The sequence below is a fragment of the Antechinus flavipes genome, chromosome 1, assembly GCF_016432865.1.
Source record: "Antechinus flavipes isolate AdamAnt ecotype Samford, QLD, Australia chromosome 1, AdamAnt_v2, whole genome shotgun sequence".
Lineage (NCBI taxonomy): Eukaryota > Metazoa > Chordata > Mammalia > Dasyuromorphia > Dasyuridae > Antechinus > Antechinus flavipes.
Window position 1 is genome coordinate 1,917,467 of NC_067398.1, and position 24,500 is coordinate 1,941,966.

Genomic DNA, 24,500 nt, shown 5'->3' on the forward strand with positions numbered 1-24,500 from the left:
TACTTGTGTATTTACCTCCTTTCTAGTCTTCCTCCTGTTTCTCCTCTTTCTCTTTTCAACCTTTCCCTCCACACTGGTGTTTGCTTCTGTCTATCACCTTCTGTGATCTGCCCTCTTTTCTGCCAGTACCTATGCCCACCTTTTACTTTCCTCCCCTTCCTACTTTACTCTTGGATAAGATAGATTTATTTATTCAATTGGCTGTTGATATTTTTTTCCTCTTTGAGCCAATACAGATGAGAACAAGCTAAGAGTAATGCTCATCATCCACCCTCTCTTCTCCCTCTCCAGTGTAATAAGTCTTTCATGCTTCTTTGTGTGAAATAATTTACATCATTTTACCTCTCTTTCTTCTGCACCCAGTGTACTTTCTCATTCTTTCTCATTGCTTAATGTTTTAATGTCACTCTTTCTAATTCATCTTATATCTATGCCCTCTGTCCATGTGTATTCCTTTTAGCTGTACTATTAGTGATACAATTATTAAGAATTACATTTTTAGCTTTATCAAATTCCTTATGTCTTCTTTTCCCTTTTTACCAGTTTATACTTCTCTTGGATCTTGATATTAGAGATCAATTTTTAAAATTTAGTTCTGGTCTCCTTATAAAAGTTTGAAATCCTTCTGTTCCATTGAATGATCACTTTCTCCCCCTTGAAATATTATGTTTAATTTGGCCAGGTAAGTGATCCTTGGTTGTAGTCCTAGATGCTTTGCTTTCTGGAATACCATGTTCCATGACCCCTAGTCTTTTAATGTTGCAGTTGCTGAGTCCCATGTCATTCTGACTGGGACTCCCTAATATTTGAGTCATTTCTTTCTGGACACTGATTTTTTTTTTTTTGACCTGATAGTTCAGAAATTCGGCTATTATGTTAGTTGACGTTTTTATTTTGGGATCTCTTTCCTGAGGTTACTGGAGTATTCTTTCAGTGCCTATTTTCTACTCTGGTTCCAGGACACAAGGACAGTTTTCCTTTATAATTTCTTGAAAAATGCTGTCCAAGTCTTCCTTTTGATTATGGCTTTCAGCTAGTTCAATCATTCTAATATTTTCTCCCCTGGATCTATTTTTCAGGTTGCTTAATTTTCCCATGGGATGTGTACTGAGGCAAGATGGGTGTTTCTGTGTTTTGAAGTATGTGGAAGTCTGGTACGTGGAGGGTGCCTAATTGTCTAGGGCTATGCTGAGGCATGTGCAGGTGTGGCTATAGGGGATTCCTGTTTGCCCAGGGCTGCACTGGGGCTGGATTTCACAGTATCCCCTGGTTTTGCCAAGGCATCTCGGGTGTCCTGGAGCTGGCGTCTGCCTGTTCCATCACCAAGGATCTCTTGCACCCTTCTTGCTTCCCTGAGAGGGACTCTCGCTGATCCTCCAAGTTTCTTGGACTGAAAGGTTGTTACACCCTATCTTTTTACTGGTTCAGTTGCTACAGGACCTGTTTTGGGATGCTATTTTATGGTTATCTGGAGGTAAGCATGGAAGGAATCATGATTCACTACTTATGTCACCATCTTGGCTCCTGGAAGTTTGGAGATTGATTTACTTACTGTATTTGTGTTCTTGACACACGGTAGATGCTTAATAAATGTTTTTTTGTGGATTGATTTTTCAATATTCTCTTCTCTCTTAGTTTGTTTCCTGCCACTTATAATCATGTCCAGGTCTTCTCGTTATAAAATGTTCCAGTGGAGTCCTGCTATCGCCCCAAGTCCTCCAGAGGTATTTCTTCTCCCTTTCACAGCCAGACTCCAAGGAGCCATTAACACTCATTACCTCCCTTTCCACACATTACACTCACACCTCAGTCCCTTGCTGGCTGACTTCTGACCCAAGCCCTTGATTGAAACTGTTCTTGCCAATGTTAGCTTAACTGCCAAATGCCTTTTCTCATTCCCAAATTCACTTGAAGCTTTTGACACTTCTGTCTCTCTGCCTTCTGAACTCAGGCTGGCACTGGGGGCACCTCTGCCTTGATCCATATTCAGTCGCCTTGGTGGCCCATGCATTGCTCTGAAATAGAAGGCCTGACAGTTTTATTCAGTTAACTACAGAGGTCTTTGTGGGCCCCCCTTTTTCTCAGTGTTTTACCCCCAAACCTGAAGGGTAAAGGCTTCTTGCAAAGATTAGGAAAGGGGTGGTGGGAAACAAGCTTTTAGCCAGCAACAAAACAGGTTATGATATCATTCCAAGAAAACTACCAACTCATATGTTAATATGAAACAAGAGTTCCTGGATTCTCAATTTAATAGAAGTATTTCCTCTTCCCCATAGGACAGAGGCTGCTCCAGCGGTGGTTTCTGGCTTTGATAAGCCATAAACAAATCCGTCCCACACCGTGGTTTGAGCCATCACTCAGCCTGATTTCGGCAGACAGAAATCCATACCGCAGTGCCATTTGGAATCACGAGGTGAGCTGCAGCCATCACTTAATGCTTTGGCTAAGAAAATGGCCATTTCAAGTAAGCGTAGACACAAGTCATCATAGAGAGCAGCGTTCCCTGATCCCTGTGGGGCTGGCCCTCCTGTCACAGGTCACCCCATGACCTTGTCACAAATTCTCAGTCCCATCCTCTTTTCCCGATTCCCAGTGTTTCACAACTTTATAAAGTACTTTGCAAACGTATCAATATTAGTGATAATTATTCCTGCCTTGTGGCTGGTGGACCGGGAGCTGACTCTTACAGGAACCTGCTGGTTGGGAGAAGGATGAGGTTGGAGCTGCACAGAGGAATGAAAAAGGGTGGGAGATGGGTGTCCCCCCTCTCCGTGGTCTCGGGGTCAGATGGAGTGTGGATCCCCTGGCTAGTCTCCGGCATTCTCATGTTTTACTTAAGGCCCAATGAACATAGATGTGCCAGGGTCAGTGCCAGGCAGGGCTGTCTCTCACCCTTCCCTTGTGGCCCAGCAGAGCCCTGACTAAAGATCCCAACCTTTGGGGGATGATGATGAGCTTGGACCAGAAAGGGCCTACCCTGCACCCCCCTGGTCCTCTTCCTAGCCATGGGCCCTGCCTCGAATTCTTCCTTTTGTCATTTTTTTCAGGAGCGCAACTCCAGAGTATTATTTCCTGACAGACGCATGTCAATGGATATATTAAAAAAGAAAAGGAAGTTGCAAGAAATCTGTCAGATGCTTGATGCACATTAAGGCAAGGGTGGGGGGTGGAACTGTAGCAGAGACTTAAGAAAAAGACAGAAAATAAACCTTCCCTAGTGAGTGACATTTCCAGGAAGCAAAATAAGAAGATCTTCCCTACTCTGCAGCTCAAGGTCTGTTCAGACAGTTATTCCCCATCCCCCTTCCATTAGACCTTTGGCTCGGGTCTGGCTGGCTAGTGCCCAGTCCCCCTTTAATTATTTCTGTGGCTCCTATTCCCTGATTTCCCAGGCTTCTTTGCATATCTTCTGATATACAAATGCTAGGCAATGTTGGGTCTGGGTTTTAGCTCTAAAATGTTAAGAGGAGAGCAATAACTCCATTGTCCCCAGATTCTAGAGTCCTGGGGCAACATGAGGAAGGATGTTCTTGTAAGTCAGCTAATTTATGAACCTCTCACGTTGTAGTTGAGGAAACTTCCAAAGAGGGAAACATCCACAGCCAAGGGCAGAGAAGGGCGAGGGAAGCTGCACTTATTAGATACTTACTGTTTGCCAGGCAGTGTGCACAGAGCACACATGTGTACTTGCCTGGATCCTTATCTCTGTAAGACATGGCCATCTAAAGAGCTCCTTTTGGTCCCCATCATAGCCCTAAGAGGCAACCTGGCCCATTTTAAGCCGTCCATTTGATAGAAGAAGAAAGCAAAACTCAGAAAAAGGAAATGTCTGGCCCAAGGGATGGGCTTGAACCCGGCCCAGAGGGTCGCAGCCCAGCTCTTCCATTTCCCCAGAGCTGCTCCTGACTTCTGTGAGCTTGACTGGCACATGAAGGAGAAGCCCTAGCACCACATCAGCTCCTAGCACCAGTGGGAAGAGTGCCCTGGAGCCCCAAGACAGTCACCAATGGTGGGAGCTTCTCTCCCGGCTCCCATGCTCAGGCTCCAAGGCTCTGCCACAGAAAAAGCAAAAGAGGTGGTGAATGCAGTTTGGCAGTGTCTGGTGATTATCCCCCTCAGCCAGCTCTTGGCTGCCAGATCACACAGCTAATGAGTTGACCTGAACATCTGCTTGGTTTATTTTATTTTTTAATCAGTCCAGATTCTGCTCTTTTAAGTAACTGTCCTGACTCACCAAGGGCTCTGAGGTCTGCTGTTGGTGAAAAGGGCCCGGGAATTCGTGTTCTCTAAAACGGGGTCATCGGAGCCACTGCCATCACCCCAGATGTGTCTGCTCAGCTCTCACTGGCTCAGCCATTGTTCACAGTCCCCACTTTTGGGACTGCATCCAAGGCTGGCTTCAGCCGTTCCCATTCCCAGCCCATTCTCATCATGGCCTGAATAATGTTCTGAAGATCTGGTTCTGATAGCCTTCCTCTCCCCAGAACTCTCAAAAGCTCTCCATAGACTGAGGGAAAAGACAAAATAAACCAGCAAAAACCCCACCAACCTTTTTAATAACCCTTGAATAAAGTCTTGGTCCTGGCATTCCAGGTCCTCTCAGCTTACAGGACTCCATCTTATCTGTTTAGTTTGCTCTTTATATGAAATTATCAGCCAGGGTTTTTCTGTTCCTCTCCAGGCAAGGTGCAAGTGAAATTGTAGCACTGCAAGATAGAGCAAAAAGTGGTCATTCAATCATTTTGTCCAGATGTCTTTGACTCTTCACAAACCCTTTGAGACGGATGTTTTCTTAGCAAAGATCCTGGGGTATTTGCATTTCCTCCTTCAGAAGAGTGAAAAGAGAAGGGGATAATTATGGACTTTCATTTGAAACAATGCTTCCCTTGTCTCATCCCGAGTCTCCCCTGAGCTCAGAACTTATTGGGAAGAAAAGAAGTTGGAGAGCAGAGCTGGGCGCCTGCCTCTGACCCTTACTGTTGGCTGGGCAGCTCATTTAATCTTTTAGGCTCAGTTTGTTCACCTGTGATTCTTGATCACTTTTGAATCAAATATAAAATCTTTGGTTTACTTTTCCAAGTCCTTCCAAACTTCCCCTCTCTTACTTCCCCAGGATTTTGTACCTTGGCCATCCCAAAAGGTTTCTGATCCAGCAGCACTGACCTTGCTATTTCTCACTCCAGACACACCCCCCCTAACTCTGCCTGTAATTTTCTCCATCACCTCCACTTCATTGCTTCCCTGGCTTCCTTCAAGACACAATTACATCTCATTATCTTCCAGAGGCTGTTAGGGATTTCTCACCCTTTCCCTCCCCCAACTATGAGTGATTTCTCTCTGAGATCACCTCCTATTTACCCTCTATCTATGGAATATATATGTATTTCACACATACACATTGCCTATATATGTAATGTATCTAATTGTATGCTATCTTTCCCATTACTTTCATTAGATTGTGAGCTCCTTGAGAGTTTTTTTTATCTAATTCATTCATTTATTTCTTCACCCATTAATATATTTATTATTGTTATTCTTTGGTTATTTTGAGACATGTCTGACTCTTCATGACCCTATTTGAGGTTTTCTTGGCAAAGATTCTTTCTTTTTTAGCTCATTTTTACAGATGGGGAAACTGAGGCAGAGTTCAATGACTTGCCCAGGGTCCCACAGCTAGTAAGTTTCTGAAGCCATATTTGATCTCAAGAAGATAAGTCTTCCTGACTTCAGGCTCGGAATGCCATCCACTATGCCAACTAGTTGTCCATTTATTCATTTCTCCATCACATAATTTATTTGTATTCATTCATTTAAAAATTTGTTTACTCACTCAGTCTTTCTCTCCCTGTTTTTCATTAGCTTTTTCTCTTTTGTTTGCTTTGCTCTGCAGTCACGGTGCTTAGCACAATTCCTGTTACATAACAAGTGCTTAATGTTTGTGGGCTGAGAATAAGGACATAAGAATGCCAGTCACACTGAGTTTATAGGGTTGTTGGAAAATGCTGGTGGAACAATTTAGGTAAGAAAATCTAAAGAGTGCTTTCTGAGAGTTCCAGTGGGTCTTTCCTCTTTGAGACAGTGGAAATCACCTCCATCTATCTGGAACTAGAAGACCTAAGTTCGGATTTGCCTGTTCTCTGTCTCCACTTCCTTAATCTCACCTCTCAATGGAAAATGCTTTCTATGACTTCTAATGATCTCTCTCTCTCTCTTTCTCTCTCTCTCTCTCTCTCTCTCTCTCTCTCTCTCTCTCTCTCTCTCTCTCTCTCTCTCTCTCTCTCTCTCCCCATCTTTCTCTGCCCTGAGGCAATTGGGGTTGTAACTTGACCAGAGTCACACAGCCAAGAAGTGTTAAGTTTCTGAGGCTAGATTTGAATTCAGATCCTCTTGATTTCAGGGCTGGTGCTCCATCCACTGCACCACCTAGCTGCCTTGTTACTGCTCTCTTCAATGGCCAAATCTGATAGTCTTTTCTCTTTTACAATCTTTTGGACCAATCTGTTCTGTTTGACAATGTCAGCCATTCTCTCCTTCCTCCTGTATTCTCTCTCCTCCTTTTTTGTGACACTCTTGATTTGTTTTCTACCTGTCTATCCACTTCTTCTCAATCTCCTTCAGTAGCTCATCACTCATATCATCACCCCATACACACATCTTCCCAGGCCCTTTTCTCCCTCTACATTCTTTCTTAGTAACATCACCAGTTCCCTTGGGACGGTAACAGTATTTATCTCTCTGAAGATAATGCCCCAGATCTAAACCCCTAGTTCCAGCATCTCTTTGGGGTTCTGCCCCATCTCACCAACTACCTACTGAATGTTTAAAACTAGATTTGTTAGCTACATCTCAAACTCAACATTGCAGAAACCGAACTCATTAACTTCTCCCCTTAGCTCGTTGCTAACACCATCCTATTGCTGTTGAAAACAATACCGTTCTTCCAGTGTCGTGAGTTCCTAATCTCACCTCACCCTTGATTCCTCACTATGTCTCATACAATTTGTCCAATCCATTGTCAAAAAGTCCTGCAATTTACAGCTTTGCAGCATCATTGAATATGACACCCATCCAGCTACCACTTTAGTTCAGGTCCTCATCCTTTCCCAAGATTGTTTCAATGGCTCTTACTTGGTCTCCCTGCCTAACATCTTTTTCCTCTCCAGTCTGTTCTCTGTCGAGTGGCCAAAGTGATTCCACAGCTCACGCGACTCCCCAATCAACCGAGTCCAGTTGCATGTTGTATCTCTAGGATAAAACTAAATGCCTCTGTTAAAATTGTAAAATCCTTCTAACCCTAAATCTGGCCTGAAATCCAATCTGGCCCTAAATTACCTTCCTCCTCCTGTTCTCTGCTTTCTCTGTTCTTTATCCACTATGTTCCATTCATATTTTTGCATGTCTTTCCCTCGTGCCTAAAATTCACTTCCTTCTTACCTCTGGCTCAACTTCCTCTCTTCTTCCTCTGTCTTCTACATGAATTCTTGCTTAATCAACCCAATAGCTTGTGTCCTGCCTCCCAGACTACCTTGTCTTTAACTAATGTGTTTAAGTGTTTACATGTGAATTAATTTTATGTTGTTGTCATGGGTATACATGTATCTAAACATACTCACACACATGCATGTATCTATAGGAATACATGACTACATATACAAATATAAATGATGTCCAGAATGAACTTGAAGTTTGTTGTCATTTTTTTCTTATGGATGACAAAGCCAGCATTTTGGTTAATAGTTACCAGTAATTTTTCAGATGATTTTGTTCAGCAATAATAAAATGTTTTTTCCGTTTTTTTCTGGAGATAATTAATTTCTTAATGTTGCCATAATTATATTTCCTCAAGCAAGGAGTTCACTCCTTTGTTGCCCTTGGCCTAGTCTGGTTCTTTTGTTTTCTTTCTCTCTCTCTCTCTTTCTCCCCTTTGTTCTTTTGTGTTTTCAGGACCATTGTTACCTGGTGAACTTTTGGGCTTGAGTTCGAATGTGGGGTTTGAGTGAGAGTTGGGGGGGACTTCACTGTTGTCAATCAATAATTTCTACAGATTCCATGTTTTGTCTGTCTGTTGTTCTCTTTCCAATTTTGTCCTTAAATGTCCAGGGAATTACTTTGCTCTACTGAATATCTCATCAAACTCTTTTTCAAAGTCTTTCATTACAGTCTGATAACTCATTCCTATTCTGTTCCTGGCAGGTCTTCTCCACCCCACTCCCCATGATAAACCCATTGTGCTGTACCTGCTTCCAGTTTTTTCAGCTTTCTTACAGTGAGGATGCCCGGGGCTCCCATTGTTGCCCACTGAGTGGTCATTGTGGATCAGGAATCTCACATAGGGAGAAGGTACAGAGCAAGGCGAGTATTTGGGTGACCTATTAAACACGTCATGTGTGTCCGGATGGTCGCTAATAAAGGTCTGGGAGCGGTTGAGGGACCCTTGGTTTCCATTTTGGGGACACTGGGGTGAAATAACGCATTTCTCAGGAGCCAGCGCCTCGGGGAACATCCACTCCGAGCTGCTTTTCAGGACAAAAGTCCAGACCCAGCGGATGGTCAGGACCTTGACCACGGCCTTGAGCTGGAAAGGCCCTCACCATGGAAAACCTGCCTGAACTAGGGCAGAGCTGCCAAAGCCCCTGGGAATACGGACCACGGTTCTGTGGGCTACAGATTAATACCAGGTATTATTGTTCAAAATCCAGAGAGACACAAACACAGCCAGGACGGGATGACGCACGGATGATCCAGACTTGTCCCCAAACACGGGCTCCACAGGGGAAGCAAAGGAAGTCCGCCGAGTAGACAGATATTAGGTTCCAGCATGGGGGGAGTCGTCCAGAGCCAGATGAGTGTTTGGGCTGCAGGATGCAGTGGAGGACGCCGCTGGGAACTCCCCGAAGCTGGAGGACACACGTTGGGAGGGGAGAAGCCAGGACCAGGAGTCCTTCCATGATGTAGGAAGTGCAGAGCTTGGTGCCACGTTCGCATCACAGAAAACACGAGGGCTCCTTTTCATCCCTGAGAGAGGAGGGAGGATGCAGAGGGAGGAGGAGTTAGTGGGGGCTTTCGACAGCCACAAGGCAGGGAAGGATGATGGAAGTGACCCAGGACTCTCTCACAGTGTCTGGGGACATCAAGAACAACCCCGCCCAGGACCAGAGACTCACCCAGCGCCCCGGGCCAGAGACTCTCCTGGTTCCCAGAGTGTTTCATTACCGTCACCTCTGCCTCCCACCGGCTTCAGCCAGCGGCCTTCGCCTTCAAGGGAGCCACTGTGCATCACAGCCCCCTACCTGTGGCCGTATCAGCCCTCATGGAGCACCTGGGCTGCAGCAGCGGGCGGGGCCAGCCTGGCCTGAATCAGACTTTTTCTCCCAAAAGCCTGGGGTGCTTTTCTTGCTGACATCAGCAATCACGCTTGGACAGGGCAGGGCTGTCTTTCCAAAGCTTCCTAATTACTGGGAGGCTGGAGGCAAGATGTCCAAGACATCTGCTGCGTGGGGATCCTTATCGGCTCTAATTGATTTTTCTCTGGGGAACGGCAGAGGCCCTGAAGGTTCTGGTGCATCCAAGGAACCCACTAAGAAAGAAAGATTCCACAGGTGTTGAGCATCATCATCATTTCTGCTTATTTACAGCAGGGCCGGCTCGCCAAGCCTGGGGTCAGAGACTCACCCGCTCGTCGGACAGGGAGACATATGCAGGAGCCGGCCTGGGGCAAGGGGATCACTGCTGCTGCTGCTGGTGCTGGACAAGGGGCTTAGTCCAGAGAATCCCCCCTTTGCTGTTCGGGATCAGCACAAGCTCATTCATGACCGGAGTCACTTGGTTCTGAGCAGCTCTGGTCAATGCACTGGGAGCAGAAGGGGGAGAGAGGCTGGAGCATTGACTGGTCAGCAGCCCGGAGCAGCTCTGGGGCTCTGCTAGCCCACTTGTAAACTTTTCTGGGGAAGTCCTCAGGACCATTTGCAAAGTCCTACAGTTACCTGAGGATGCCATCAGTGTCCAGTGAGTGACCTGCTCAGAAAAGCTTCATTGGCTTCTATTTACCTGAAAGAGAAAACACTTCTGGGTCTGGCTTTTTTTCCTTTTCCTTTTTAAATTTAATATTTTATTTTCCCAGTTACATGTAAGCCAATTTTAAAAATTGTCTTTAAATAAATAAAGTCCCAGATATACTCCCTTCTTCCTCTCTCAATCACCATTAAGAAGGCTCACAGAAAGTTATGCAAAACATTTTTATAAAAATCATCTTGGGAAAGAAAACAGAGATTTCCTCCCCCCAAGAAAAAAGCACTCAAGAAAAATAAAGTTACAAAAGTATGCTTCAATCTATCTTCAAGCACAATGAGTTCTTTCTCTTGTACCCATGACTATTTCCCTTTGGGTGAGCTCCTGGAGAACTTTTGAGGTTTTGCTGAGAGTATCCTGCTCATCATTTCTTATAGCACAAGAATATCCTATCATATTCAGAAGCCAAATTATCCAGCCTCAGTTTCCAATTCTTTACCCTGAGAGAAGAGCTACTCGAAATATTTTTGTACATATAGCTCATTTCCCTTTTTAAAAAAATCTCTTTGGGGATACACGCCTAGAAGTGGGATTGTTGGCTCAAACTGTATGATGATTTTATAGCCTTTTGGGCTTAATTCCAAGTTGTTCTAGAGAATGTTTGAATCAGTTCACAATTCCACCAACAATGCATTTATGTCTCATTTCCCCCCCATTTCCTTCAATATTTGTCATTTACCTTTTCTGGACCATCAGCCAATCTAATAGGTATGAGCTAGTGCCTCAGAATTGTTGTAGTTTGCATTTCTTCACTCAATAGTGAGAGTATTTTTTTCACATGGCAATAAATAGCTTGATTCATCAGAGAAACTTGCTGTAATATTCTTTTTACAAATAGTTTTGCTGTCTTTCCTCCTATTTATTCTATTTTTCTCTCTCCTTCCACCTTATCTCTCTTCAAAAGTGTTTTGCTTCTGACCACCCCCTTCCAATATGCTCTTTTTATCACCCTCCTTCCCTTTATCCCCCTTCTTGTATTCCCTTCCCCTCCTACTTTTCTGAAGGATAAAATACATTCCTATACCCAATTGTATGTGTGTGTTATTTCCTCTTTGAGTCAATACTGATTAGAGTAAGGTTCACTTACTCCCCTCCTTCTCCTCTTCTTCCCCCACATTGTGAAAGCATTTTCTTGCTTCTTTTATGGCAGATAGTTTATACCATTCTACCTCTCCCTTTCCCTTGTTCCCAGGACCTTCATCTTTCACACCTTAATTTCATGTTTAAGATATTTCTCTTCATATTCAACTCATACCTATACCCTCTATTTATGTTCCTTCTAACTTCTTACATTAATAATGAGAAAGTTCTTGTGAGTTACATCCTCCCATGTAGGAAGAAAAACAGATTGAGTCCCTTAGAATTTCCCTTTCCTGATTCCTCCCTTATGCTTCTGCTTAGTCTTGTAAAAGTCAAATTTTCTATTAAACTTTTTTTCATCATGAATACTTAAAAGTCCTCTGTTTCATTGAATGTTTACCTTTTCCCCTGAATGATTATACTCATTTTCACTTGGTATGTGATTCTTGGGTATAATCCTAGCTCCTTTGCTCTCAAAAATGTCATATTCCACATTCCATATCCTTTAATGTAGATGCTGCTAAATCTTGTGTTATTTCGCATCAATTGATTCTTTCTGGATGCTTGCAATATTTTCTCCTAGACCCGGGAGTTTCAGAATTTGGCTATAATATTCCTGGGAATTTTGAGCTTGGGATCTCTCTAAGGAGGTAATTGGTGGATTCTTTAAACTTCTATTTTGTCCTCTGCTTCTAGAATATCTGGACAGTTTTCTTTGATATTTCTTGAAAGATGGCGTTTGGCTCTTTTCTAATCAACAATTTAAAAAATAATCCCTACTAGCTCTCTTTTCCAGGTCACTTGTTTCTTCAATGACATGTTTCACATTGTTTTCTTTTTTTTCATTTTTTTTTGTTTTATTTGTTTCTTGATTTCTCATAAAGTGGATTAAAATTCCTAGGGATATTATAGTCAAAGAAGCTAGGATTATACCCAAGAATCACCTCATGGGAGCATGATGCATGTAACTATTTGTCATTATTTAGGAAAATAAAATACTATATAATTTACAAAAATTCAAAACTTCATTGACTGGAAAGATAGCAATGCCCCCAATAGGAAGGGGTGGAGGAAAATTTGTCATTATTAGGTCAGTTAGAAGGAATATAAATAGACAAAGGGGCATGGGTGTGATTTGAATATGAGGAGATAATGTCTAAAAATTGAAATTAATAGTAATTGTGAAAAGAACTTTGAAGTAAGTTTCTCTGATGAAGGCCTCATTTCTGAAGCCTATAGGAAACTGAATTGAATTTATATTTAAAAAAAATAAGAGCCATTCCCCAATTGATAAATGAGCAAAAAATATGAACAGTTTTCAGATGAACTAATCAAGCTATTTATTGCCATGTAAAAAAAATACTCTTACTATTGAGTGAAGAAATGCAAACTACAACAATTCTGAGGCACTAGCTCATACTTATTAGATTGGTTGATAGCCCAGAAAAGGAAAATGACAAATATTGAACGAAATGGGGGAGGGGGGGAAATGAGACATTAATGCATTGTTGGTAGAATTGTGAACTGATTCAAACATTCTTTAGAACAACTTGGAATTAGACCCAAAAGGCTATAAAAGCATCATACAGTTTGAGCCAACAATCCCACTTCTAGGCGTGAGTCCCCAAAGAGATTTTTTTTAAAAAGGGAAATGAGCTATATGTACAAAAATATTTCGAGTGGCTCTCAGGGTAAAGAATTGGAAACTGAGGCTATGCCTCTCAATTGGGGAACGGCTGAATAAATTTGGCCTGTGAATATGATAGGATACTCTTGTGCTATAAGAAATGATGAGTGGGATACTCTCAGCAAAATCTCGAAAGTTCTCCATGAGCTCACCCAAAGGGAAATAGTCATGGGTACAAGGAATAGCAATGTTGTGAGATGCTCAGCTGTGAATAACTTTGTCATTCTCATCAATACAATAATCTCAGATTACTCTGAAAGATTTAGGATGAAGAATGTTCTCCATACCCAGAGAAAGAACTCATTGTTTTTGAAGACAGATTGAAGCATACTTTTTGTAACTTTATTTTTCTTGAGTGTTTTTTTCTTGGGGGGAAGAAATCTATGTTTTCTTTCACAACATGACTTTTATGGAAATGTTTTGCATAACTTTCTGTGAGCCTTCTTAACAATAGTAGGGAGAGGGAGGAAGAGAGAAGCTAGGATTCAAAATTTTAAAAACAAAATTTTAAAAAATCACTTACATGTAACTGGGAAAAATAAGATACTAAATAAATGGGGGAAAGAAAAGAAAAAATGGGTATCACAGATTGTTAAAAATGCTCATGACATAAATCAAGCTTTAAAGCCTATGGTTTATATCAACAATCCTAGTACCCCTGCCGTATCTGAGGGAATTTCTGGCTCTCTCCAATAAGAGCTGATCTCTAGATATTCAAAATCTAATCTAACTTCCAATGCCGTTCTTTAGACCTGTTGGTAAAGCCCTCCTGCCAATGGTTTCTCTGTGGTGGTAGGGAAATTAAAAAAAATGTCTCTTTTGTTCTACTTCCCCCATTAACCTCAATCCCCTCTGAGTATTAGCATTCTTTTTACTGCTTTGACAAGACTATACCACACTCTTCTATTTATCATCAATTGACTTACCATTCCTTCATCTTCTATACATTACTAACATTCTAATTCAGTTGATGAGTTCCTTATGGATATGCATTTCTCTCTTCAGACAAATCCATTTTTCCTCCTCTTTAGAATTGTTTCCCTTTATAACTGTGTAATTTTATTTTTGAACATATCCTATCCCTCCCAAGATGACTTCTAGAGCATTTAGTTCATGAGATTCTACTTATTTTCTTCCCAAACACACTGAAATCTGCTTTTTAGTCATCAAAACGTGTGTTTGCCTTTCCTTCTACATCATAAACTCATTGGGGATAGAGTGCTCATCCACACCCCTCTCTCCACACTGCCTCAGGATCCTTTCATTTCTACCCCAGCAATCTGGTCTCAGTTAGTGGGGAATCAAATCTTAGATGAGTTTGAGTGACTGAATTCTATCTATCCTCTTCTTTCCACCTCAGTATATATAGGCCCCCATGCCTTAAGTAAGTTTTGTACCCCAATTAACTCTTTTTGAAGACACATCTATACTTCTTTCCATCTATTTTTCCTATTCATGCCATATCCCTTAATAACTGGAAAAACTTGTCTGAGCTTCTGAAATGTTGCCAGATCTATATATCTAACCTCATTCTCTTTTGAACACCAATCTATATCACTGACTATTTATTAGACATTTCTAATTAAAAATCCAGTAGATATCTCAAGCTCAATATACTCAAAACAACATTTTTACCTCTTCTGAAAAATATTTTTCAAATACAAAAATCCAAAGCCATACTCATACCTGCATACTCTACAACTCTCTCTCTCTCTGTGTCTCTCTCTCTCTCTTTCTCTCTCTCTGTGTGTCTCTGTCTTTCTGTCTGTCTTTCTCTGTTTCTCTTTCTCTCTGTCTCCATGTCACTCTCTGTCTCTCTGTGTGTCTCTCTCTCTCTGTCTCTCCCTTTCCCTCCCCCACACACAAATTTTCCTCCACCCCTTCCTATTGGGGGCATTGCTATCTTTCCAGTCAATGAAGTTTTGAATTTTTGTCAATTATATAGCATTTTATTTTCCTAAATATATGCCAAGATAATTTTCAATATTCACCTTTACAAAACCTTGTATTCCAAATTTTTCTCCCTCCCTTCCTCTTTCCCTCATCTAGATAGCCAGCAATCTGATATAGGTTAAACATGTACAGTTTTTCTAAATATATTTCCATATTCATCATGATATACAAGAAAAATCAGATTAAAAGTGAAAAAAATGAAAAAGATAAAAAAGGCAAATAAGCAAACAAAAACGAAGTGAAAATACTCTGCTTTGAGGCACATTTAGGCTCCATAGTTCTCTCTCTGTATGTGGATGGCTCTTCCCATTACAAGTCTCTTAAAATAGCCTTGAATTACTTCTTTGTTGAAAAGAGCCATGTTTATCACAGTTGATCATTTCATAATCTTGTTCCTGTTGTTACTGACAGAAAGAATAAAATGGAAGAAAAGAAAAAAGGATGGAAGGGAAGAAGGAAGAAAAGAATGAATAAAGGAAGGAAGGAAGCAAACAAGAAAGGAAGGAAAGAAAGAAGAAAGGAATGATGTAGGAAGGAAAGAACGAAAGAGGGAGGAAGGAAGGAAGAAGGAAGGAAGGAAGCAAAGAAGAAAGGAAGAAGGAAAGAAAGAAGAAAGGAAGAAAAGGGGGGGAGGAAATTTGGGGAAGGAGGAAGATTCAAAGAAGTACTAGAAATAGCAGATGAAGTGAGATAAAATGTGGTAGCTTCCTTAAGCACTCTTGTTCTTAAGTCATTTCATCACTTCACCACTGATCTTTCCCTACAAAAACATGACAGAAATCAGCACTACTCACAAATCACAATGGGCTCTTTCTCTTAGGTGTGTAGGCAGAAGTGCAAATGGCTGCATCTAATTCCAGATCTTGTGGAAAAGAAGTTTCAGTTTATTAGATAATCTCTCAGGTTCAGTGATGTTAGATTCATTAAAAAACAATTTACCAACTAGGTGCTGCTTTTCTAAATCTATTTGATTGATTGGTAAGATACAATTAGTGGATGTTTGGAGTTTTTAATTCAATTTTATTTACCATACTGCAATCACAGGATGAATGTCACAAAGTAAAGTTAACTTTCACATTAGGAGAAAAAAAAACCCATTTCAACAATAACTCATTAGACTTCAACTCTGAAGCCTAGTTTAAAAGAATAAAACTTAACTTTCATTTTCAAATCAGTATGTTGATGTGTAAGATAAACTTCAAAAATTGAATTTAAACTTTAAAAATGGAATTTTTCTGGCAACTTAATAGCAATGCTGGCATTCAGTGGCTGAATTTTTTGATCATTACTACTACGTGCCCATGTACAACTTGAGTATGCAAATGCGAGAATGTCCATAAAGCCCTTTGCCCATGTGAGAGTGCTCCATAAATGTCAGTTATTGTTATTAAGCCTTGGCAGAATTGAAACTGAGGTAATGCATCAATGAATAAGTCCTGTTCAGTGCTAGAAGTGGTTTCCCTTCCTCCACACCGTCCCTGCTGAATGCTGTTCAGAGGATTAGCTCTGGTGCTGGCAGAATCATTGACTTGAGAGATGCTAAATTGAAATTTCTTCCCCCAATCTTTCTCCTTCCTTCTCTGTGCTCCCTCCTCCTCCTTCATCAAATCATAATATAACGCTTGGGTCACTTATGAATAGGTTGGCTCTTTTAGAATATAAGGAAATTGAGGATGGATGGAAAGCCAGTGCCACACGAATATAACAGGATGTACAATGACACATATGAAGGATTCAGATTCATGTGGGAAGAATTATAGGAAGTGACACGGAATAAAATTGCTGGCATGAGAGAACAATAAGCACAAAGGTTACAATAATGCAAATGAAAACATCGCTAAAAGGAGTCTGACCGGGAACAATCAAAAAACCAAAGATAGACTAGAGATCATATATAATGAAATCTACCTTCCATCAGAGAGGTGGGGGACTATTAGGTCAAAATGTGTACATTGACAGATGTGGCTCCTAGATTGAATGTTTTTGCTTGTTTTTATTACAAAGGAAGTTTCAGTCTGGAGATAAGAACATTCATCCCAGAAATAGCTAAGCTAAAGAAAAAGTCATTGGTCAATATACTGGGAGGAAAAAGAGGGAGAATCTTATAGTCAAAAGGGACAAGAGAGGCCATTCAGTCTAGCCTCTGCCTGAACAAGCATGTCCTCTGCAGTTTTGCTAGCAGAAAGTCATGCAACTTGTGCTTAGAATTCTATAGGAAACTCATTATCTCCTGAGATAGTCGGCTCAACCTTGCAGTAGCTCCAAATGTTAGAAATTTTTTTTCCTGGAATCAAGACTAAATCAGTCTTTTTGCCACTCCAATCTCTCTTCCCCGCCATTGCTTTTGCTTTTTCTTTCTTCTGAAGCTAAATAGAAGAAACTCAAATTCTTTCTCCCCATGACAGTCTTTCAACAAATCCAAGCCAATCTCCATTTAGCACATCTTCATCTTCTGCCAAACATGCAAGACTCCCTACTTGTGCTCTCCTCTGGCAGGCTTTCCAATTTTTCACCAAACTTCCTGGTGATCCTCACCTTGTCCAGGCTACCAAAGCTATCCATTAAAGAATTCCAGAGGTAGCTGGCTGGGGCAGAATACATCTCACATAGGAGGCCCCTTTGGATGTCCAAGGTCCAGTGGACTACCCTGTTGGAAAAACCTGTGGACTTCTCATTTTTCACTTAATAGCTTCTGAATTTTCCATCATTTTTATTAAACCAATCTTGATGTTTGCAACTATTCTGGCCCATATGAGTAAATGTGGCTGTAATTATTTCAGCCACGCCCAACTCTGTGACCACATTTGAGGTGTTCTTGGCAAAGATAACGAAGTGATTTGTCATTTCCTTCTTCAGCTCATTTTACAGATGAGGAACTGAGGCAAACAGGGCTAAGTGACTTGCTCAGGGTCACACAGCTGGAAAATGTCTGAGTGACACTGAGTGAGTTAGCCAATGTCTGGATTTGAATCCAGACGATCCTGAGACTAGGATAAGTGTTCTACGCACCTCACCATCTAGCTACCTCCAGTGAATGCACTGCTGTACATTAAATCTCTGAGGCTTCCCATTGTTTTTCTGAACCACTGTTGCCAACTGGGGGCTGACTTGTAAATTATTTACCTTGAAAAGCCCCAAGCTAAGACTAAACTGAGGGAGAGTTGGTACAGGATTTTTGTTCCCAGATGCGTTGCAACCAATGTAGCCTCTGAGGAGAAGATTGATTGATCCTTTGTTGCCTAATTTTGGCCTACTGTTAACATCAAGAAAGCATAGGCTTTTTATCAGCCAGCACCAGACCATCCAAATGTGGAATCATCAGGTAAAGGGACTGGAGAAATTCTGAATTCTGTGTATAAGTTCCCTTACCAGGCAGCGTGGGTTCCAAGGATGTACACAGAGATGATAAGATGTGGGAGGGATTTCTACTACATGAAGATCTGCAGAGCTGTTACACTGACCCTGTTGTTGTATGTCTGTGGAACCTGGTCCATAGATCAGTGACACTGGAACCGAATCACTTCCATTTGAATTTTCTTAGGAATATTCAAGTTCCCCTGGCAGGATCAGGTACCAGAGATCTTGTTCTTGAACCGAACTGCCAAGTATTCTTTTTTTTTTTTAAATAGAGGAATATGTAGATCCAAAGGGATGATACAGTTTATTTCTTTATTTTTAGAAGAGCTTCTTTTTTATTATTATTATTATAGCGTTTTATTGACAAAACAGAGGAATGGGTAATTGTTCAACATTGACCCTTGCGAACACTTCTGTTCCAACTTTTCCCCTTCCTCCCTCCACCCCTTCTCCTAGATGGCAGAATGGCCAAGTAGTGTAACTCATTGCAGAGATTGCATTTCCTGTGGGCTGCTCATGATATTCAAATGGCAAACAGACTTTACGGAGAACTCACCCAAGATGGGCACTCACTTGGCGGTCAGAAGGAGCAATGTAGGGACACTCTTGGGGTCTCTCTGAAGAGCTTTGAAGGCACTTGCTCACATGGCACGGGGCTGCCCTGCTGTCTGCCCACATCAGAGAAAGCCCTGTGCTCTGTGAGTGAAGAGGAAGGGCAGCAGCTCAGAGGTCACATGCACATCTGGAGACCTCGCCACCTCCAAGGTCCGCCTGGACATCAGTTCCCAACCTGTGCTAGAGCCTTTCAAGCCCCGTTGGATGCACTTGACACTGATGAGTGATGCCATTTTGGAGCAAAAAGAGACTTAATTGAAGTATTTATTAATACTGAATAAATCTTTTCAGTTATTTTTCCTCCTTCTTTGTTAAAAGTGATTGATTTTTCTTAAGCACAGATTTAATCATGTGATTCTCTATTCAATCAACTCCAATGGCTTCTGGTGCTTCTAGGACACCTAGGACACCTTACCCCATCATTACACCATACCCAGTACAGTAGTATTAATCCCACTGCTGCTCCTCCTCTAAGGAGCACTCCATCCTCCTCAGCCTTTCCTATGGAAACCTCCTTATCCACATCTGCTTGCTGGCTTCCTGGACTTCCTTCACATCCCAGCTCAAATATGGCTTTCTTTCACAAGCCTTTCCTAATTTGTACTCATTCCAGTGCCTTCCCTCTATTGATCTTCTCCCATTTAACCTGTCCAGGTCTCTCCTATTAGATTGTAAGTACTTTAAGGGCAGGGACCATCTTTTGCTTTTCTTTGTGTCCCGGTGCCTGTATATGTTTGCCAAGTCCCCTTCCTTTGGCCCCTTCCTGCCTGGTCCCCATTTCATCAGCTAGGACAGCAGGACAGTCTAAGGACAGAGAGGAGGGGAAGCTTGCCCAGAATCAGGTCCAGCCTGCACAGGCTTTGATTTTCTCTGGAGCCAGATTTCATCACATTTTCCTGTTGTCTGATTCTCTCGCATGCTGCTCTCCGTTACCATGGTTCTACTTGCTCTGTCGTTAGTCCAAATAACAAGAACCCAAAAGAATGGGGCTTGGAGGCAGAACGGAGGGAATTCCCCATTCCCTTAGATCCCAAGGGGGCAAGAGAACTCATAGCTTGTGCCCTGTGACTTTATTTTAAATATCTGGGGAAAATGTCAAAGAAGCAGCATTAAGATGAGGCTCCATGATTAGAAGTCTGGAAATGGACTTTGGAGAAGCCCTATCCTCCCCACCCTAAGCTCCTCCCTCTGGCTGCAGTAAAAGCACCCCATAAACTTGGACAGCTGCTTTATAATTTGGTTCCCTCTCTTTATCTCCCTCTTCCCTCTGCCTGATAGCTTATACTTAAGAAAAAAACCTAATAAACAAACTGATAGAAAAACAAAACCATATTTAAACGGCTTGACTGCCTGACACCCAGGTTTTGTTGGTAGGGAAGTGTCTCCTTCCCATTCTGAAGGCAGAAGATGAAGTCTTGCAGATGCTGAAGGAGAGGGATGGAGAAGATGGGGAAGGAGAGGTGGAACAGGCTGTTTTCCTGGGTTACAACTGCACTTTGGAGCCATGAGTTTTTCCTTCCTCTGCAGTTACTTCCTATATTTGTTCTCACCACTGTTAACACATTTCAAAAAAGGCAAAGGGCAATTTGGTCCTTGAGAAGAAAGGGATTCCTAGGCTAACTTACAATGTAAAATGCCCATAGAAAGGAGCCCAAGATTATAGGGGGATTAGGGAACCCAACAGTGAAAGACGTGGACATAATTAAGCTGTAGAAGAGAACATGAAGGCAGTTCTACAGGAAGGAGTGAACATTTTCTGTTGGGCTTCGGGGCTCAGAGAGAGGAGCAATAGGGGGTAAATTTTCCAAGCAAATTTAGACTTCATAAAGAAAGACTTCCTAAAGATCTCCCGTTTTAGTGGGCTAACCTTTCTGATTATTGAGGTTAGACAAAGGTGGAACGGACTGCCTCAGGACCAGATAGGTTCTTCCTCCCCATGCAAAGGCTCAGGAGTTGCTTTGCGTTAGGTCTGGCCTGGCTGGGATGGCTTTGGAGGTCCAACACTTTAGCTTAGTGACCAGAACCATAATCATCTGTGTGCGTGTGTAGGGGAGTGATAATGGGAGAGAGTGGAAGAAAGAAGGCCCTATGGTGGCGTCTGCTCATACAGCTCCTGAGACTATATGTTTTCAGATGTCAATTTGCATGAATTTTCAAAGATCTGAAAGTAACTGTCTGTGGGGTCCAAAATCTCACTCACTGATTCCCATTCCACATGCGTGGGGCTCACCTGGAGAACTAATTAGTATGAACAAAGCACCCTTAGCACTTATTTTTTGCAGGGTTGGCTCCCTGGCATCCCCATGAATGAAGAAGCATGAGAATTTAGAAAAGAAAATAAACCAGAGTTAACTTTGTTTCTAACCCTTCAGTAGTTTTGATTTCAAGGAATATTGGAATATTGAATAGGTAACAGATCCAGTGGGAAGGACTCTAAACTATTGTTAGAAAGATCCGGATTTTAATCTGGCTTCTAGTTTGTGCCAGCCACATGGCAATTGGTAAGTCACTTCACTTTGGTTTACAAAGTATGTGAAGAGAGGAAAAGATATAAATATTTCAAGAAAAAATTACAGTGTTTATTCAACTAATTTTAGGAAGTGAGATTAGGCCAGTGGATAAATGTCTGGCTGTGCACATAAAGCTGGGACTGAACTAACTCATAAGACCAAAAGAAAGATTCAAGCTGAGAATAATAAAAGCAAAAACAAATTTAGCAATCGCCGTATCAGATAATAAGGGATTCATATCACCCATAAAAAGAAGATGGATGTAGAAAGGATAAGCAGAGAAGACCCCCTAATATGTTGCTTATAGGAAATCAATCTAAAGCCAAAAGATATTTACAGATTTAAAATGAAGGTCTGTTTTAAAACTCACTATTCATAAGTTGACTTAAAATATGAGCAGTTGCAATCACAATTTTGGATAAAGTTAATTTTGATTTAGAAACCATTAAGAGAATCAAGCATGGCCACAATATAATGTTAAAGGGAGTGCTGATACAAAAAACATTTCAAAATACAAGGGAAGCACGCCTGATTACACTGCTGCCTCCTCCAGTTCACTTTCCTTTTTTCCCTTAGCTGCAGAGACTTTGCAAATGAGGTTGAATCTATTTTGTTTTTGCTTTAGTCTGTAGATGTTGACCCTATCCTGACTTCCATTCCTAAACTAAAGCAAGTCCCTTGAGGACAAATTCAATTCCATTTTCCTCTTTGTATCTCAGAGCCTAGTCCAGTGTTTCATGCACAGCTGGTGCTAATTAGTGCTTTTTGATTGATTTATTTCAGTGAAAAATTGGAAAGAAAAGCAAAGGCCTGAAACTGCAAGTTCATTGACATAGAGAACTCCTTGATGAGAAAATTTCCCATTTTCATGCAGGTCAACATCTTCTCTGAAAGTCCTATAAGAGATCTGTCCAAAAGGCACTGAATGGTGACGTCCCTTCCACAGATCACGTCACGGAGATGCTCAGAAGCACATTGGAACTCTCATCATCCTGCCTCCAAAGCGGACTCCCTGAAACATGCTGCCTCTCACAGGCAAGGGAAGGGCAAAATTAATGGGATTCACAAACACAGCAGAGAGAGAGAAAAACATTAGCAGTATCACTTGCGTTGTACAGTAAATAATCACAAATAAAAAATGTTGTAGAATTAAGAAATGGTGGAACAGATAGATTTCATAAATATATAGAAAACAAATGTGTTAAATAATTTTATGTTCATTTTACCAAAAATCATAATCTGGGACAAAAATAATTATAAACTATTAAAGAAAAACTGAAATATTAAACTTTTGCAAAATATCTTACTAAACAAAAAATAATCAAAAAGAGAAAGATAGTCAATGATGTAGATCTGAATGGAGACTAAAACTCAATTATCTTCATAATGATTGTGTGAAAGGTGAAGTTAAAATAACAGAAATTACATAAAAGATGACAAAGTAATATGATGTGCCAATAATAGGAGTGCAATTAAAGAACTTTCCCAGGAAGATTTGTTTCTTCAGTGGTTAAATTTACAGAGATAAATATAAGAGAAAGAATGGTTTGGGGATGGGATGCAAAAAATAGAAACTTAAGAAACTGATTCAAGCTATTTTCACTCCCTGTCCCTCACTGCTCAAAATATCTGTTTTCTTATCCACACATTTCAGCTCTCCTGACTCTCTACAATTACCAGCCAAAATCCTACTGGAGCCAGACGGAACTGGAAGATAAAATGCAACTGGTAGCATTGCACTGCCCTTAAAAGTTCCATTGCACTTAAGTCCCACTTACTTGCATGACTTCCCTGATGTCATGATGCTCCTCTTTGAGAATGAAGAACAATAAAAATCTTAGAGTATCCCAAAACACCTTTCATGGTACCCCTTACTACTAATTCCTTCCATGAAATGAAATCCACTTTATTCTGTCTGTATCATGTTGATATAGAGGATTTCTCATGTTCTTTCCTCAAGGCCGGGAGCTGTCTTTTGCCTTTCACTGTATCCTCAATGCTTAGCACAGTGCCTGACAAAGTAGTTGCTTAGTCACCATAAAAAGCATTAAAAAGTGGTTAATATGATCAAAGAAGAAAATGACAAAATTGAGTCACAAGAGGTCATATCATTGAGATATTGTACACAGTCAACTTAATCCTGTTTGGCTCCATTTCCTCTTCTGTAAAGTGGGCTGGAAAGGACCCCAAATGGGGTCACAAAGGGTCAGACGTGATTGAAAAATAACTGAAAAACAACGATAACATTAGTTATAAATCCAGTTTCTGAATCTTGTTTAAATTGTTTTATCAGTGCCCACTATAAACTCTTTGAATCCATTAATTAGTCTTTCTTTAGGATGTAGGAAATCAATAACTGATCCAGACTTGATTTACATTGTCCATTGTGTATCGGTCTATTTTTATTTTTAAAGAGGTTCCAGAAATGAACCAAAATGCCAAAGCCTTTCTTCAAATCCCCAACATTGGGAAGGCTATTTAGACAGAAAGATGAGAAAAGAAAACTTACCCTTTCCCCATCATCTCCATCTAGGACTGAAAGCAGTCTGCTCCAGATAGCAGGCTAGAGCTGAGAGCATTTTAGAAGAGGGAGCAGAAATAGCATCCCAGCCCTAAGAGATCTAGTAACAACAGTTTCTCATTATTGGAGTGGTCATCCCAGGTCCCATGTCAGGGTTTATTATGCGATCTCCCTTTCTGATTTATATTTTGTTATAGAATCATATATGCAAAGTCCCAGATAAGCTATTGATGTTAATAGCATGTTTTCCTGTTTCATTTGGTGCATATAAATTACATTCAATTATTATTTCATTTTATTACTATATGGAAAGGATTATAAGTAATAGGTTAGAATTTGTTGCCTAGATATGGATTATGACTAGTGTTTAAAGATGAATATTAATGACATTCAATATGCATTGAAATATTTTTGAACCAGAAATTCATAAAGGTCATCTCTTTTTCAATAATAGATCCAGAGAATAAAAAATAAATATATTACATGAATATTGGGGATGGAGATCAAAGAATTAGAGAAGTTCAAGATAATTCATGGCAAGATAGAAAATACAAAGTCCAAATGGGAAGCTTCCCAGGTTTTATTCAGTTGATTAACTTACGCATCCAATATACTGACAGCAGGAGACACTGTCTGGGAATTAATTATATGCCTCCTTTCTAACAGGAAGAGTTGATTAAGAACACAAGCAAGGAACAAGTTAAATATA

General features: G+C 41.0%; 1 long non-coding RNA gene across 1 annotated transcript; it reads left to right on the top strand.

Annotated features, from left to right (window-relative positions):
• Positions 1-1,615: 1,615 nt before the first annotated feature.
• On the top strand, positions 1,616-22,508 carry LOC127546807 (uncharacterized). The gene is made up of 3 exons (XR_007950045.1): positions 1,616-1,724; positions 2,277-2,413; positions 22,145-22,508. It is a non-coding gene; the product is annotated as an uncharacterized LOC127546807 (long non-coding RNA).
• Positions 22,509-24,500: the final 1,992 nt, after the last annotated feature.